Below are 13,170 nucleotides of genomic sequence, written 5' to 3'. Positions count from 1 at the left end.
CACAATCAGTGGCCTGGGACGTTGACCGGCGCCGGGTTTGGGTGCCAAGGACCGGTGTGCCCGGTCGAGCTTCAGCCGCCCTGCTTTGGTATCCATTTGGAGGTGGTCAGGGATCCACTTTTCGAAGAATTTCACTGAATCAGAGCCTTCCAAGCCCTCGGCCACACCGACAATGCGTATGTTGCACCTGCGTCCCCGGTTTTCGAGGTCGTCAATGTGCTCCCGCATATCATTCACCTGCTTCTCGAGACGCGTTAGCTTTGCCTCCGATGATGTCGCCGTAGCCTCCACATCAGCAATCCGTTTCTCCGCTTCGCCCACCCGGGTGGCGACTGCCTGCAGCTGGGAGGTCTGTTCTTTAATGGCTTCCAGAACAGTGGAGATTTTGCTGTCAATCACCTTAGTCAGGTTATCAGTTATTCTGTCCAGGGCTTGGACAATATCTGGTTCCACATAGCCTGGGCTAGCATCCATCGGTGTCTCAGATGTAGCACTTAGCTCATCCTCATTTTCAGCGTTAGCAGGGTTACTCTTCGACGAATTTTTCGTGTTTCTGGGCATATTGTCCGATGGTTTGAGAAAATAATTGTCCAGGCTCATGTTAAAACACTTCCCGTCCAAAACTCCGCACTTTTCACCGTTCAAATATGTAATGCAGAAATATAAACTGACAAATGCCACCGGAGCTCACTCAGTCACAGTGCTTACTCTACGACGCCATCTTTGCCCTCTCCCGTGCCACCATTGTTAAGGCGGCTGACCGGAGCTGTGGCCGCAAGGTGGTCGGTGCCTGTTGGGGCGGCAATCCCTGAACCCGCTGGTGGACACCGGCGGTGAGGGATGCCGTCAAGCTGAAGAAGGAGTCCTATAGGGCCTTTTTGGCCCTGTAGGACTCCGGAGGCAGCAGACAGGTACCGGCAGGCCAAGCGGAACGCAGCTAGGGTGGTCGCTGAGGCAAAAACCCGGGCATGGGAGGAGTTCGGTGAGGCCATGGAAAAAGACTTCCAGACGGCTTCGAAGAGATTCTGGACCACCATCCGGCGTCTCAGGAGGGGGAAGCAGTGCACCGTAAACACTGTGTACGGTGGGGACGGTGTGCTGCTGACCTCGACTCGGGACGTTGTGGATCGGTGGAAGGAATACTTCGAAGACCTCCTCAATCCCACCAACACGCCTTCTGGTGAGGAAGCAGGGCCTGGGGGCTTGGGTGTGGGCTCTCCTATCTCTGGGGTGGAGGTCGCCGAGGTGGTTAAAAAGCTCCTCGGTGGCAGGGCCCCGGGGGTGGATGAGATCCGCCCCGAGTTCCTCAAGGCCCTGGATGCTGTGGGGCTGTCATGGCTGACTCGACTATGCAGCATCGCGTGGACATCGGGGGCAGTGCCTCTGGATTGGCAGACTGGGGTGGTGGTCCCTCATCCCTCACTGCTTTTTGCAGATGATGTGGTCCTGTTGGCTTCATCAGACCGTGACCTCCAACTCTCACTGGATCGGTTCGCAGCCGAGTGTGAAGCGGCCGGGATGAGAATCAGCACCTCCAAATCCGAGGCCATGGTCCTCAACCGGAAAAGGGTGGAGTGCACTCTTCGGGTCGGGAAGCTCAGTTGTCCGGAGGGAGCTCGGAGTAGACCCGCTGCTCCTCCACGTCGAGAGGAGCCAGATGAGGTGGTTCGGGCATCTAATCAGGATGCCTCCCGGACGCCTCCCTGGTGAGGTGTTCAGGGCACGTCCCACTGGTAGGAGACCCCGGGGAAGACCCAGGACACGCTGCAGAGACTATGTCTCTCGGCTGGCCTGGGAACGCCTCGGGGTCCCCCTGGAGGGGCTGGACGAAGTGGCTGGGGACAGTGAAGTCTGGGCTTCCCTGCTTAGGCTGCTGCCCCCGCGACCCGACCCCGGATAAGCGGAAGAAGATGGATGGATGGATGGACACCCAAAACAGATCCTTAAGAGAGAGTTAAAAACGTTAGTACTGGGTGAGTTGGTGGAAAAGAAGCTGGTCATGTTGCCGGCGCGGGTTGAGCCGCCTGAGCCGTTTGGCACCCTTGAGTTAGAGGGCAGCCGTGAGCAGGAGGAGGCACCTCCTGGCCGAGAGAGAGAGAAAGGGGTACTGGCAGGGAAACCAATAAGAACTCCCCTTACAATGCCTAAGTACGACCCTCTCTCCTCCATGAGCTCAGACTCAGGGCACGAGGCCAAACTGAAGGTCCGCTTCGCCCGTCTCAAAATTGAGGCAGAAGAGAAGGCTCTCAACCGAGAGGCTCAGCTCAGACTGGATATAAAGCGGCTCAAAATAGAGGCGGAGACGGCTGTGCGCCTCCGCGAGCTGGAGCTTGCGGCTCAACGAGAGTTGCATGGGCGCATGGTGACAGATGCCATTCCTTCCACCACCTTACCATCCGTGCTGACTGCTGTCACTTTTGACATTAGTAAACATATTACACTTGTGCCAGTATTTAAGGAGACAGAAGTCGATTCATATTTTGCAGCCTTTGAGCGCATCGCCTCCGCTCTGCATTGGCCTGGCGATGTCTGGCCCTTGTTGCTGCAGTGCAAAATACATGGAAAAGCTCAAGATGCTGTGGCTGTGCTCCCGGTAGAGGAGAGCCTAAATTATGAAGAGGTTAAAGCGGCAATCCTACGAGCTTATGAGTTAGTACCTGAGGCATATCGGCAGAAATTTCGAAACCATAAAAAACCCTCAGGCCAAACATACGTTGAGTTCGCCAGGGAAAAGGGAACCTTATTTGATAAGTGGTGTTCGTCATGCAAAGTAGCAGATCACAAGTCTCTGAGAGAGATGCTGTTAGTGGAGGAGTTTAAAAGGTGTCTGCCCGATCGCATTGTGGTGTACTTAAATGAACAAAAGGTTTCCTCTCTGTCCTGTGCTGCTGTTCTAGCCGATGAGTATGTGCTCACGCACAAAATTTCATTTGGTCCTCAATCTGGTAGCCTCTCTGCTGAGAGAAATAGTAATGTCCCAGTTCAGTTCACTACCCCTTCCCGAAAGGAAGAGAGAGAGTGTTTTTACTGCCACAAACCTGGTCATGTCATCGCCAACTGTCTCACCCTTAAGCATAAGGAACAAATCAAAACCAAACAGCCTACACCTCCTAAAGGGATAGGATTAACCCCTTAGCATCCACCTGTTTTGGGTAATTTTCGCCTATTTGGCATACCCAAATGGAAAAGCTTATAACACAATAACTGCTAGTCCTAGATGCATGTATGATACCTCATTTGAAAGCTGACAAACTCTAGTTTCTGGAAATGTGCTTGTTCACAACCTAAACTACATCAGCTCAAACATGGCTCAAAAACATTTTTTTTGTCTTCGCCTAAACTATGCAATTTTTGAATAACAATAACTAGGCAATGCTTTATGCCAGGCATATACCACCATACCACATACCTTCTACATCTTGTCAACCACACCTGGATGAAGTTTCAGACCTCTAGGCCTAACCTTATGAAAGTTATGGCGTTTCTAGTTAGTGGTGTCACTGGCGCTCCCAAACCTCTCCAAAACGTCTCCAAATGGCCAAATTGTGCCAAATGCATTTACTCACTTCTGTGACACTGGAAACACTGCTGAAGCATTTTGGTGACTATAAAACCTTTCACCATGGTTCAAAACACATTTTTTTACATATTCATTTGATGGGTGGTTGGAGGGGTCTCCACATGTTTTAGCTGGCTATATTGAAATATTGTCATGTGACAAGACACTACAGAATGCTAAGTAACAGAAATGACAGACTATACTGAACTGAATTTCAAACAAGGATTTTTTTTTATTCTTCAAATGTACTAGTACTATATGTACAACTGTGCCAATATCAACAAAATATGAACAATGAATAAACTATACAAAATATACAGAATATGAACTAAATATGAACAACATACAAAAAACATAAAAAGTGTATAAAAGTAAAAAGTAATGCAAATACTGTTGGGTTTGGGGGTGCAGTACAACATAAGGTGGATGGGTGGGGGTGGGATGTTGATGCAGGTCCTTGGTCCAGGTGATGCAGAAGAGGATCGCTGATGCTTCTGACGACTGCCCACAGCAGGAGAGGGGGGTTGGGGGTCTGTCTGCCTCAGTCTCAGGCTCCCAATCTACATCACTGTCAGTCTGTGACCTACAAATCACAATGTAATGCACAGATGTAAACAAATTATAGTACAAAAAATTACACAAAAACATCAGAAAAATAACTAATAAGAAGAAGAATTGTATTGGGGTAATATACCCAGTGTCTGGGCATTCACAATGAATAAAAGCCTAATGTAAAGTCAATACAGTAAATAAAAAAATCAGTTCAATTTGTTTACAAGCTTGATAAAAAAAAATGTAAATAAAAGTGGAATTAGGGGCACACAAAGAAAGAGGTGGATTACATAACTTTAGTCCTACAGTTGAAACTAGAGCTACCAGGGGACAATTTGCAAAGTATTGTGCTGTGTAGTTGTCATTTAGTGGCTGGCAGCCATTTTGTGAAACGCTACTGTATTTTACAGTCTAAATAAGTCTAAATAATCAGACCCCCTCCCCTCCCCCACCACCCCTTGGCTTTACTGTGTTGTTTTGATTTAGTGGCTGGCAGCCATTTTGTGAAACGCTACTTTACTGTACTGTTTTCACTTTATTCTACTGTACTTCTGAATAAGCAGAGACCCCCCCACTCACTAACGTTAATTCAGCTTTCATTCATGGCTAAATAAATAAACAGATACAATCTATAAAGCATTATAAGATATATAAAGATACCGTTACTCACCGATCTAAGATGTAGTGAAGTCCGTCAGTAAACATCTCCTCTTTCTCAGAGTCATATTCACTATCTTCACTTTCTTCAGATACCATAACCATCTCCAAAAGCCTCCAACGCCTCTTCCAGTACATACTTGTTCTTCTTTGTAGCTTTCGGCGTCGTAAAATATCCAAAATAGCCGTAGAAAAAAGTTTAAATGTCCGGGCGACCGTGCGTCACTACTACGCTCATGCGCTATGCTCTGAGAAGTGAGCCTGCTAGGTTACTTACGCAGCGTCATAGTGTGGGTCATACTAACCCCCCCATGGACATGCCTACCATCGTTGGAAAGGTACATTTATTGGCTACAATCCTGAATGATTGACATGTTGATAGCCAATAAGCCTAGGCTATACTAGGGCTGCAAAGAAAAGAAGACCGAGCCTATTGGTCCTCCTGGCTGGGAGCGCTTGGTCTCTTTCACAGGGTGTACCGGGATGAAAACTCAACAGAAAAAGATAGGGACACTTTTGTTTTGTAGGTAAGAAGACAAGGAAAACAAACATACCCAACAACACTATACAGGAACTAAGGAAAATATCGCTAAGGCTCAGGAAAGTTTGGATTTTATTTGACGAACAAAGTTGGCAGACGCTGAACAATGGACTTTACAGGACAGGGTTAGGGTTAGGGTTAGGGTTAGGGAACAGAATGAATATAAACAATTGAGGAATGGACACATAATTGGGCTTCAAGACTGCTTCAAAGGTAGGGAGTCGCTGTTTATTTTATGTACCTCACGTTTACCATACCTGTAAATATGAATGATTTATTGTTTGGTGCTCATGATTTCTGTAAAATCAACTGGATGGTTGCCTTGCGGAGACTCTAACCTTTCTAACGATGTATAGCATGTCCATATTGACGGAAGTTGAAGCTGTATATATTGCTGCGTATCATAATTTCTGCCGCGGGAGGGGCAAATCGCCCGCCGGCGGGCGAAGGATGTTAAGGGGTTAATAAAAGCTGAACACAACTTACCTCAACCTGCCAATTACAGCGACGCGCTCAAGGAGTGTTTTAAACCATTCACCTTCGATGGTTGGGTGTCTCTGGCCTGTGATCCTGCTGGCAAGCGTCCGGTACGTATATTGCGAGACACAGCTTTTTCACAGTCTGTAATCCTCTCCTCTGTCCTGCCATTTTCTAGCCAGTCTACATGTGGTTATGGTTCTGTGTTGCGTGGTGTGGAAATGGGATACCTGCTCCGACCCGTCCACCGTGTTTATGTCCAGTCCGACCTAATCACCGGCTATTTTTCAGTGTCTGTCTGCCCAGAGTTGCCTATCGGAGGTATTAGTTTTCTGATGGGAAATGACATAGCGGGAGGAAAAGTGACTCCCTCGCTGGAGGTGTTAGACTCACCCCAGCGCATCGAGCCAGTTCAGGTAAATCCAAAAACTGTAGGTTGGTATTCTGCTTGTGTGGTAACCCGTGCACAAGCATTAAAAAAGGCACAGAATAAGGCCCTCGAAAATTAAGTGTCTTTGGCTGATACTATGCTTATGTCAGCCTTTTCAGATCAGGAGGGGAAGGGTGCTGTGGCTGCTGACCCCAGTAGTGACAGTGCCACTGAGCCTGTGCGCACAGGTCCTGACTCAACTGTCGGTGATCGCCCGTCTCTCCCCGTGAGTCTGGCTGGCATATGTAAGGTGCAGAAGGCTGATCCGTCGTTGGCAGGATGTTTCAAAAAGGTGGTGAGTAACAGCAACGCAACAGTTGAACGAATTGGAGCATAGTGCATCAGGTAGTTGTGCCTACTGCGTATTGTAAGCATGTGTTGTCTGTGGCACACGAAAGTGACTGGTCCGGACATTTAGGTGTTGCCAAAACATACCAGCTTGTTTTAAAACATTTCTTTTGGCCCGGACTTAAAGCTGATGTAACAAAATATTGCTGCAGCTGTCACGTGTGCCAACTCGCCGGTAAACCGAACCAGGTTGTTCCGCCGGCTCCTCTGCACCCAATCCCGGTGATAGGTGAGCCCTTCGAGCGCGTAATAGTGGACTGTGTGGGTCCGTTACCTAGAACAAAAAGCGGTAATGAATATCTATTAACTATTATGTGCCCTGCCACTCGGTTTCCCGAAGCTATCCCGCTGCGTAAGATCACCGCCAGCTCGGTGGCAAAGGCCCTTACAAACTCCTTTTCCACCTTTGGCCTCCCCTGTACCGTTCAAACTGACCAAGGGGCTAATTTTCAGTCCAAACTATTTAAGCAGGTGCTGCACACTTTACGCATTCAGCATGCTGTCTCTAGTGCATACCATCCGGAGTCGCAGGGGGCCTTAGAAAGGTGGCATCAGACTTTAAAATCCATGCTTCGTAAATATTGTATGGAAAAACAAAACAGCTGGGATGACGGTGTCCCGTTTGTGTTGTTTGCAGCCCGGGAAGCTGTTCAGGCATCTCTAGGGTTTAGTCCTGCGCAGCTGGTTTTCGCACACACACCGCGCGGCACGTTACAAGCTCTGCAGGAGAAGTTTTTAACCAATGGCCCCGCGTCTGACACAAACGTGTTAGACTATGTCAGTGAGTTTCGTGAGCGTCTGCATGGTGCTAATGAAATTGCCCGGCAAACGTTGTCTACTGCACAAAGCACCATGAAGCGGCGTTTTGATCGGCGCGCTGTGCAGCGAGATTTCCATATAGGAGATAAAGTGTTAGCCTTGTTACCGGTGCCCGGTTCGTCATTGTCTGCCAAGTTCTCAGGACCGTATGAGGTTCGTGATCGCCTCAGTGACACCGACTATGTCCTTGATACCCCAGAGCGGCGCAAGAAAACGCGTGTGTGTCATGTAAATATGTTTAAGGCTTATTTTACTCGCGAATCCGCTACCCCAGGCACCACATTAGTGGTGGCCTCTTCAGTTGAACCCTCTCCTGAGGATGCTTTAATACACCGTTCCCTTACCCCACAAACTGCTCGACTGTCCAATTCTGAGATGCTGCAGGTCCTGCCATCTCGCCTGGAGCATCTCTCGCCCGACCAACAACATGATGTACTTTCTCTAGTAGCGCGTTTCCCTGAACTTTTTGGCGATGTTCCCTCCCAAACCTCGGTTCTGTCCCACAATATCGACGTTAAGAACGCACGGCCTATTAAACAACATGCGTACCGTGTTAACTCTGTTAAGCGTGCACTCTTGAAACAAGAAGAAGAGTATTTACTGCGACACGGTTTTGCTCGGCCCAGTTCCAGTCCATGGAGTTCCCCGTGTCTGGTCGGCGCTAAACCAGATGGTTCACTGCGGTTCCTCACCGATTTCCGCAAAGTAAATAATGTCACCGTCCCCGACTCCTATCCGCTGCCGTGGATGGAGGATTGCATCGATAATTTGGGCACAGCCAAATATGTTATTAAGCTCGACCTATTAAAAGGGTACTGGCAAGTGCCATTAACTGAGAGAGTGACCAAAATATCCACATTTGTAACCCCTGATCACTTCCTCGAATATACCGTCATGGCTTTTGGCATGTGTAACGCACCTGCCACATTTCAGCGGCTTGTCAATACTGTTTTGTCGGGTCTGTCTAACTGCCACACGTACCTAGATGACCTCATAGTGTACACACACTCCTGGGGGGATCATATACAGGTCCTCGAACAGGTGTTCACCCGTCTCGCTGGCGCCACTCTCACCCTCAATCTGGCCAAATGTGACTTTGGCGAGGTCACTGTCACTTATCTGGGTCGACAGGTGGGACAGGGTCAGGTGCGCCCTGTCGAAGCCAAGGTCTCAGCCATTTCAGAGTGTCCCGTTCCCAATGACAGGAAAGCCCTGCGTAGTTTCCTCGGCATGGCCGGCTACTACCGCAGCTTCTGCCGCAACTTCTCCTCCGTGGTCCATCCCTTAACCAATCTGCTCAGTCCTAAGGTTGCGTTTGTTTGGACACCAGAGTGTCAGCACACGTTTGAAAGCGTAAAATCTCTCCTTACAATCGCCCCTGTGCTCGCTGCGCCGGACTTCACAAAACCGTTCAAGCTCGAGGTGGATGCCAGTGCGGTGGGCGCTGGGGCTGTCCTGCTACAGGAGGATGCCGGGGGGGTAGACCATCCGGTGTGTTATTTCTCAAACAAGTTCAACGTTCATCAGGTAAATTATTCTACCATTGAGAAAGTAACCCTTGCCTTGCTGTTATCTCTCCAACACTTTGAAGTGTACGTCGGATCTAGTGTGTTACCGGTAGTCGTTTACACAGACCATAACCCACTTGTGTTCCTGGCGCGTATGTACAACCAGAACCAGCGCCTCATGCGCTGGGCGCTTGCCATGCAGGATTACCATCTGGAAATTCGGCACAAGAAGGGGAGTGAGAATGTGGTTGCTGATGCCCTGTCCAGGTTGTAGCAGGTGGGAAAGTAATGTATTGTTGTTTGTGGTGGTTTTGAAAATAAGTATTTTGTGAGGTGATGATGGTCTGCATTTTAAGTGGGGGGGTGTTACGGCCCTAGGCCGTTTTGCATGGTTTCTCCCCTTCCTCTTTGTTTGTGTGTTCCGCTCCGAGGTTTACGGTGGACCAGTGTGGCAGATCCTGGAAGGCTGGTGTATGAGGCTGATTGGTGCGGCGCTTCTCGCAATCAGCGAGTGACAGCTTTAAAAGCCTGGCGTGCCCTCCAGACGCCGGCAGACACCTCAGCAGCAGTAGTAGTAGTAGTAGTTGTTCGAATAGTAGCATGTGTGTTGGTTACCCAGATTTGGGCCAGGGTAAGAATAGAGTCTTTCTTTCTTATTTGTGTCACTGTGTTTTCTTGTTAGGTTTAGGGGTGCTGATTACTTGTATTTCTGTTTGGTATAGTGCTGGTGTAGTTAGTTAGGTTTTTGGTTTAGGCATATTTGATTTGTTGTTTATTATTCTCTAAATACATGAGACAGTTAGCTCCATTTTTATTTGTAAGGAGTCCTCTTTTTGTTATATTTTGTTATTGATTTATCAGCACCTGGCGGCCCTTTTCTGTTGGTTTTGGTATTAATTTCCACCTTGTCATAATTTATTATAATAAATACCTCTTTTATTTTACAACCATTTCCCATCAGTTGTGTGTGTTACTTTCCCTTTTCCCCATCGAGCTGGGTTCGTAACATGATGCGTTATGTATGTACTGTAAGGTATAGTACCTGACATTTCAACCTCCTCCAAGAAATCTTGCTGGAAGTTTATGATCTTCCTTTCAGTTCTTTCTCTGGATGTCCCCAGTTCACTGTAGTGTGACTGGCAATTCATCATGATGAAATCAGCATCTGGCTAAGAAGTAAATGCAAATCTGGAAAAGTGTTCAAAGCCATACACGACATACAGAGCAAAGAATACAACATGGAATAGGGACATTGTCTGCAAGAACAGACCAAATAAAATATTTATATTTAATACTTACTTTAGAGATTGTTCCAGGAACAAACAGGGTGCGACAAGCTTCAGGATTTGCAGCCATCTGGTTCAACAGAGCATAAAGTTCCATGCCCTTTCTTAGTTGCTGCAGCATTGGAATCAGCTGTGTTATAGAGTGCAAGACAATAGCACAGAAAAGCACACAAAAATTGAACACTAGTTTGAAAAGCTAAAACGTTTAAAAAATAAATGACAAATATAATGTAAACCACGTGAAGGAAAATGACCTGTAAACAGCGCTGTCAAGCAGACGGAGTGTTTATATCATAATTTTCTGTGATTGGATGCTAAACAGCCAATCAGGCTGCTTCCTGCCCTCCCAGTCTGTGATTGGCTGCTGGTTTTGTGGTTCATTTACATACACTGTGCCAACTGGAGCTGATTATTGATCAATGATGAGCTGTTATTGCTGTAGCCTATGTTGTACGGAGAAAAAGAAAACCAGATAACAGGCCATATAACAGGCTACAGCAATAACAGCTCATCATTGATCAATAATCAGCTGAAGACACAGCACCTGCTTGACAGCACTGTTTCAACTCATCATTTAAGTTAATTTTAAAAGCTTTTTAAAACTGAATGTGTGGATGACAAAACAGTTAATTACTGATTTCAGAAGGAAGGATCTCTCTCCAGAAACATATAAATTAGGGCTGGGCGATATGGCCTTTTACTAATATCCCATGTCAGCCATGTCACGATGACACTATATATATCTCGATATTTTGCCTTAGCCTTGAATGAACACTTTGATGCATACAATCATGCCAGTATGATGATTCTACATATCTACATTAAAACATTGTTCATACTGCATTAATATATGCTGATTTTAAACATTCATGCCAAAAGGGTGAAATCACAACTAAACAAATTTATCAAAACTGTATTTATTAAACAGCAAACATGTCATTTCAAAACAAATAAAGTGTCTTTTATGCATGATGTAACTAATATGACATATCAAAATAACACTAAATTAAAGCACATTTTGTGCATAATGCCACAAAGATATTTTAAAAGAAAAATATGCACTTTTGTGCAGGGTGTCACTGAGATGACATTTCAAACAACACTAAATTAAAGTGCATATTTTGTGCATAATGCCACTAGGATATAAAGGTAGAGCTGTCTCTGCAAAATATCTGCGACTAGGTAGATTATATCTTGGATCAAGTGTGTTGATGATCTTTCTGAATCCGGGCTTTTAACCACACTCACTGGGGCCATGTCTATCTCAGTGTGGCATGTTACTGCGGACGTTATCTCCTTCTGTTTTTGACTATTTTAGTCGTATTGCTGTTCTGGAAAAAGAAGACGCCAGACTCAATTGCGTCAGTGCTGGTAGCTTCGGCACTTTCTTCAATATGTCACTGGCCGGAGATGTGCTCTTGCAGAGTTTCAAGCACAAATGGTGATATAACTTTGTTGTACTACCAGCTTTTGTGGTGACACTTTTATGACATACTTTACATATTACGGTTATTTGTTCAACGTCCTCCCTCTTGTACCCAAACCACCGCCAGATGATGGATCCTGAATTGTTTTTCTTGGAAATTAAATCTCCCTCTTCCACTTGTCATAGCACCTGCTGCTCCCGCGACCTGAGATCACTGCTGCTGCTGCTACATGCTGCTGGGCATATGACTTTGCATGCACAACAGAACGTGTTGTACGTACCTAGGTGCGCTTGTTTTATCTCTCTGTGCGGAGAGATGAGAGAGAGTGAGAAAAACCTGTAGTTCAATGCCCGCAACTAAAAACAAACTGCGTGTAAATTGAATGTATACTCGAATATTCACGATATAGTAATTTTCTACATCCCACAGAGAACAAGCCGCGATACATCGCGTATACTCGATATATCGCCCAGCCCTAATATAAATATCTTGGTGTCCTTCTGGACAATACATTAAAATTTAAAAATAACACTGAGGCGGTTTTCAAAAAGGCTCAGTCAAGATTCTTCTTCTTGAGGAAACTGAGATCCTTTAACATTAGCAAGAAGCTTTTACATGTGTTCTATTAGGAAATCTTTACTGCTCTTTTATGCTGTGCTTTGCATCTGTGTTGATGACAAAACCCGAATCAACAAGCTGATCAAAAAAGCTGGCTCTGTGATTGGCATTAACCCAGACTCACTTGAAGTCATTTTTGAAAAGAGAAGGCCGTCCTTTACATGAAGTCTTTAACAGCTTAAAATCTCCTCATTGAGTGACTTGTGGTGCCTCAGTGTTCTACTGAACAGGTTTAGTGAACACTTTTAGTTGTTCTGATCCAAAGCTGTAGATCACATTTCTAATGTGTTTATTTATTTATTAATTGATTGTATTGTCTGTATTGTTGTATGAGCTGTTTGTTGGAAAATGAGTTTTTCTAATCTAATCTAACACATCAAATAAAAAACAAACACAAAAATCTCTACTCACCTGCACCTGCTGCGCTACTATTGGGCTATTTTAGGCCCGGGCCTATAGTGAGTATTGAGCTGTTTCCAATTTGGTTAACATTACGAGTGACGAGTTACCATCCAGCTCGAACGCCCTCTCCCCATCAATTCCTCCCGTAGCCACCCCCACACCAGCAAGGCAAGTAACAGTTAGGCTAACGTTAACATTAGTGTCTAGCTGTCTGTATGCACATTTTCTGGAGGGAAAAATAATATTGGCAGTAGGCAAAGGTAACTTATGACAAGAGACAGGGTTCAGCAGCCCCCAAGAAGACCTGTCACAACCTCCGCTAGACCTGTCATCAATAGATAAGCGTGCAAGCCAGCCCAAACTCTGTACATTCCCAGCCACACACATATCGGGGAAAGCTAGGAGGGTTTTTCTGACAGGTGGTACTCACAATTCCCATGGCTTACAAAAACAAAGCATCTCAAGAGATGCTGTTTTTTGTAAGTCTTGTCGTCATTTCCCTGAAGCTTCATTAATACGGGCTTCAAAGACTGGAAACATTTATCT

Source organism: Scomber japonicus, chromosome 5 (genome assembly GCF_027409825.1).
Source record: "Scomber japonicus isolate fScoJap1 chromosome 5, fScoJap1.pri, whole genome shotgun sequence".
Taxonomy (NCBI): Eukaryota; Metazoa; Chordata; class Actinopteri; order Scombriformes; family Scombridae; genus Scomber; species Scomber japonicus.
The sequence above is the reverse complement of the archived record's forward strand: the minus strand, read 5'-3'. Positions refer to the sequence as shown.